We start from the raw sequence: 5,855 nt of genomic DNA on the forward strand, positions 1-5,855 counted from the left end.
TGGACCTTCAGTGGTAGTGGTGGTTGGGAAGGCTCTTCACTGAAGGTCTGAAGTGAATGGGATTTTTTTTTTTTTTTTTTTTTTTATGCGTCCATCAGTACTAGTGGAAAGGTCAATTACTGATAACCATTGAATTTCAATTCAGATTGACAATAGCTAACAAAATCCGTAAATTTCTTTTTAGACCTCGAACCCCTAACAAATGTACAATGTTCCATAGTGCCTTATTTTCTGTCGACTTCTATTGTGATGACCTAGATGGGATTTATTCATTTATTTTATTTTATTTTATTTCATTTTGTGTGTGTGTCCTTTTTACGCACGTCAGTAATTTTGACTGTCCTATCGATTAGAAAAATTATTAAAAATTGTACCTTGTAGAAATGATAGAAATGTTATAGAATCAGGAATATTCAAACATAATTATGATAAACTTCTTAATAACAGTTTAGGTTTATACAAATTTGACCCATTTATTGTTAATGGTATTAATGATAATTTAAAAGATATGTAACATGACCATAACCTTGTTCGGAACCCCACGGCCTAACCTGACCGAGTGAACAAGCGTCCTAACTTGAACAATTGTCCTACTTAAGTGTCCTATTTGACTCAGATATATACTGTACTCTACCTTACTTTGCTCCATCTCATTCTATTGTACTCCTTGATAATGCGAAAATATCACGATAACGCTCGGACTCCGTGTTTTTCCTTTCCCTGTGGTACTCTGCATATGTATGTATGAAAGTATGTATGTTTCTATGCATATGTACACAATGGACCCGTATGTATGTAGTCACGTATATGTGTATGTTCTGTATGTATGCAGGTATGTAGACTTCATTTCACAGATGAGTCCAAAATTGTACAAAAAAAAAAAAAATCGAGGTATTCTGGTTTCCCTCGATGTTGAGATCTTTTTCACAAACGTCCCTGTTGCAGAAACCATTCAGATTATCCTCTACAGTATATCTGACCATGACAGTCGGTTCCTGCCATATGGCGTCTCAGTCTCGGGAAAGTTTTATGGGTTTGGTATTAAGAGGTTCTTTTCAGATCCATTTTTAGCGAATTGTAGTACCAGAATGAAGGTGGAGCTATAAGAAGCTGCTTAGCCGTCTTATTTGCCCAAGTTTACACGTATTACATTAAGAACTTCTTCAGTGTCATACACCCAAAACCAAAATTATACTTTATACCTATAAATATATAGAACCTAATGGAGAGGAACAACATGATAGTCTTAAGAAGATAATGCAAGAAAGCTCTTACCAGCGCCTCACTTTAGAATAAGCATTACCAAATGTAATTCCTTCTCAGATGTATAGGTAGTTGAATAATGTAAGCGATTGTTCCAAGAAATAGGTTATATTGTGTAATAAACTTCGGTGGTGTTTTGTCCTGGTCATTGCAGACATGACCCTGATTGAGCTCTCCGAAGCTCCTCACAGTGTCTCCTGTTACTATATATGTTTACCTGGTGTCTCTTCATTACATTATTTCTCTGCAGAAGCTTTATTGGGGGAAGCTAATAAGAAATATATTTGGACTCTAATTCGTGTCTTCATCACCCACCTTTCTCACAATGTCTCAATATGTGTATATATATATATATATATATATATATATATATATATATATATACATGTGTGTGTGCGTGTGTGTGTGTGTATCATGTACACTGGTGTATAGTGTTGCTATCAGGAAAGCTAACGAATCATTCGAGTGTGCATCTGGAATTATTTCTAAGGTTGCAAACATTAACATATTGGAGAACGCATGCACAATTCTACTCTAAGCTGTGTTGGTATTTATAGGGTTTCCGGCAGTATCCAATTTTATTTTTTATTTCATTTTTATCAAATAAACAAAAATGATACGTCAGTGACCGTTTATCTTTGGACGTCAATTACGTCAATTTACTTATTTATCTATTTTTCCTTCTGAAACTACTACACTCACACTGTCCCTATTTCCCTTGTAAAGTGGAAGTATACAGGCACTCCTCCAGTCCTCCGGCACTCTATCCTCTTTTAGACAAACATTAAACAACCTCACCAGCCAGTCCACCATCACTCTACCGCCCTTTTTTTAGACACTCCGCAAGACACCCATTCAACCTAGGTGCCTTACCTGCTCACATAATTTTAATAACTGCTTTCACCTCATCTTTATTTCTCCTCAATTTTCCTCATTTATCATTGTTGTTTTCCTAGTGCTTATGGGAGGGTTTTGATTTTGAGAGGATTGGGAGAGGAATAGAGGGAGGAATTGGTAAGGACCAGTGTGGGTTTATGAGAGGTAAGGGTTGCGTGGATCAGATTTTTGTGGTAAGACAAACATGTGAGAAAGCTTTAAGGAAAAGTAAGGATGTTTTTTGTGCCATTATGGATTTGGATTTGGAGAAGGCTTATGGCAGGGTAGACAGGAAGGCACTGTGGGAGGTATTGCAGATATATGGGGTAGGAGGAAAGCTGTTAAGAGCAGTCAAGAGTTTTTTTTACGGGAGAAGTAGACACTGTTAGAATTAGAAATGGAGAGAGTGAGTGGTCTGAAGTAAAGGTGGGACTTAGCCAGGGATGTGTTATGTCGCCCTGGCTGTTCAATTTATACATGGATGGGGTGGTGCGAGAGGTAAATGCAAGGATAGTGGGGCGGGGATTGGAGATAAAGAAAATTTGAGATAGATGGGAGATAAGCCAGTTGTTGTTTGCTGACGACACTACGCTTGTGGCAGGATCGGAGGAGAGATTTAAGGAAGTTAGTGATAGAATTTGGGAAGGTATATGAAAGAAGGAAGTTGAAGATAAATGTGGGTAAAGTGAGGTGGTGAGATGCACAAGGGAAGAATGTGGCAGCAAAATGGAAATGAGTATTAAGGGAGAGAGACTGGAGGGAGTGGATATAATCATCGTCGTCGTCGTAATCGTCATTATCATCATCATCACCATCGTCATCATCATCATTATCATCATTATCCTCCTCTTTTGATTGTCGTTACTATTGCTATCACTAGTACTATTATTTTTCTTTTTAGTAACATTGCTGTTATTAGAATTGCTATATAATAATTAGTAATCTATCATTATTATTTATTGATACGCCTACAAATCCGCCAATCTTACCAATTTTCGTTACACCCACCCACTTCTGTCCCTCACGGAGACGGACAGCCTGAGAGTGTACGTCGACTTTTGTCTGCAATAAGTTCTCGATAAGTGTACGGTACGTCAATTATCATCTTTGCCCAAACAAAGAACGATAAAAAATGGCGCATACTATGGGATGTGACGTATTATTTATAAAGATGAGAATAATTATAATGGAAAAAAGGGTACAGTAGATACCGTAAGGGAATAGTAATGAAATGTCGCGGCTAATTTCCATGCGAAGCCATGTCCATATCACTGTTTCAATTCCATATGACAACTGCACGAACATGGTAAAGCTCTAAACCCTAACAAACGTTTTAAAGGCAATTTCTCACTCAGTGAAATCATAACAACCTACGTTCTAAGTTGATAAAAGATTGTTTTTGCCACTTTTGTGCTTAAGTAACTGAATAAAATAGTGACCTGGCAGAAAGAATGGATTCACTAGACTACGTCATGTCGCAGTTTTTGTATAAAGGAGGGCTGGGATGACGTCACACGAGCCACTGCAAGCAGACACAAACTTAACTCATCCAAGGATATGGATAGACAGATTCGAGATAGGGATAGGGTCCACGAACTGCCTCGCCTCAGTAATTTTCTCTTTTATTTTTTGTCTGGTTTGATTTTATTAACCCCCTTTTCTCTCTTCTTTTTTAAGGAGAACTTCGTTTTTGATCGAATTGGGCTCGTCTGGTCCTGAGTTCAAAGAAGCCATGCTCACTGGTCTCCGTCCGCGGTTTTCCATTGACTCTTTGAATGACTTGGGGTCGCACAGAGAGAGGAAGGAAATGACAGAGAGGGAGAGAGAGAGAGAGAGCATAACAAATTGAAGAAGAACGCAAATTCAACTGAAACGCTGGAATAGAAAGAAGTAAAAGGAGGAATTAGAGGATGGAATTAAGGAAGGAGGGATGGAAAGAAGAAAGGAAGGAAGGAAGGAAGGAAGCAAATTCAACTGAAACACTGAAATAGAAAGGAGAAGAAAAAGGAGGAATTAGGTAATGGAATCAAGGAAGGAGGGGTGGAAGGATGGAATGAAGGAAGATAGGAAGAAAAGAAGGTAGGAAGGAAGGAAGCAAATTCAACTGAAACACTGGAATAGAAAGGAGAAGGAAAAGGAGGAATTAGAGGATGGAACTAAGGAAGGAGGGATGGAAGGAAGAAGGGAAGGAGGGAAGGAAGGAAGGAGGGAAGGAAGGAAGCAAACAAGCAAGCAAGCAAATTAAACTGAATCACTGTAATAGAAATGAGAAGTAATAGGAGGAATTAGAGGATGGAACTAAGGAAGGAGGGATGGAAGGAAGAAGGGAAGGAAGGGAAGGAAGCAAGCAATTTCAACTGAAACACTGGAATAGAAAGGAGAAGAAAAAGGAGCAATTAGATAATGGAACTATGGAAGGATGGAAGGAAGGAAGGAAGGAAGGAAGGAAGGATGTAAGGAAGGAAGGAAGGAAGGAAGGAAGCAAATTCAACTGAAACACTGAAATAGAAAGGAGAAGAAAAAGGAGGAATGGATGGAACTAAGGAAGGAGGGATGGAACGATGGAATGAAGGAAGGAAAGAAGGAAGCAAGCAAGCAAGAAAATTCAACTGAAACACTGGAATAGAAAGGAGAAGGAAAAGGAGGAATTAGAGGATGGAACTAAGGAAGGAGGGATGGAAGGAAGAAGGGAAGGAAGCAAGCAATTTCAACTGAAACACTGGAATAGAAAGGAGAAGAAAAAGGAGCAATTAGATAATGGAACTAAGGAAGGAGGGATGGAAGGAAGGAGGGATGGAATGAAGGAAGAAAGAAAGCAAGCAAGCAAGCAAATTCGACTGAAACACTAGAATAGAAAGGAGAAGAAAAAGTAGGAATTAGATAATGGAACTAAGGAAGGAGGGATGGAAGGAAGGAAGGAAGGAAGGAAGGAAGCAAACAAGCAAGCAAGCAAATTCAACTGAAGCACTGAAATAGAAAGGAGAAGAAAAAGGAGCAATTAGATAATGGAACTAAGGAAGGAGGGATGGAACGATGGAATGAAGGAAGGAAAGAAGGAAGCAAGCAAGCAAGAAAATTCGACTGAAACACTGGAATAGAAAGGAGAAGGAAAAGGAGGAATTAGATAATGGAACTAAGGAAGGAAGGAAGGAAGGAAGGAAGCAAACAAGCAAGCAAGCAAATTCAACTGAAGCACTGAAATAGAAAGGAGAAGGAAAAGGAGGAATTAGAGGATGGAACTAAGGAAGGAGGGATAGAAGGATGGAAGGAAGGAAGGAAGGAGGGATGGAAAGAAGGAAGGAAGCAAGCAAGCCGGCACATCAAAACCAGGTTTGGTTGAGGGTCAGCTTGTGGAGCACTTTTGCGGAGGCTAAAATTGGCGAGGAGAAAACTCGGCCGGAACACAGGTTCGCGAAAATTTACGGAAGGCTGAGCTCTACGGTTTGTAATATTCATCAAATTATGACAAAACAGCACAATGGTAATGTTCTCGAAATAATAAAGGATGTAGGTTGACCTGGTAATGTTTCGCATTTGCCCGGAGGTATTTTGCATTAATATAATGATCCATTGGTAACATTTCCCGAAACATATCTAAATCGAAGACCTCTTTGTATAATTAATTCTATAAAATATGAAAACCCCACACTGGCTCTTGCGTGTTATAACCTTTTTTACATGTCTTTACGAGGGTCAATATTTTTCGTTTTGCTTGT

Source organism: Oratosquilla oratoria, chromosome 43 (assembly GCF_046742065.1).
Source record: "Oratosquilla oratoria isolate Oo_2021 chromosome 43, ASM4674206v1, whole genome shotgun sequence".
NCBI classification, from domain to species: Eukaryota; Metazoa; Arthropoda; class Malacostraca; order Stomatopoda; family Squillidae; genus Oratosquilla; species Oratosquilla oratoria.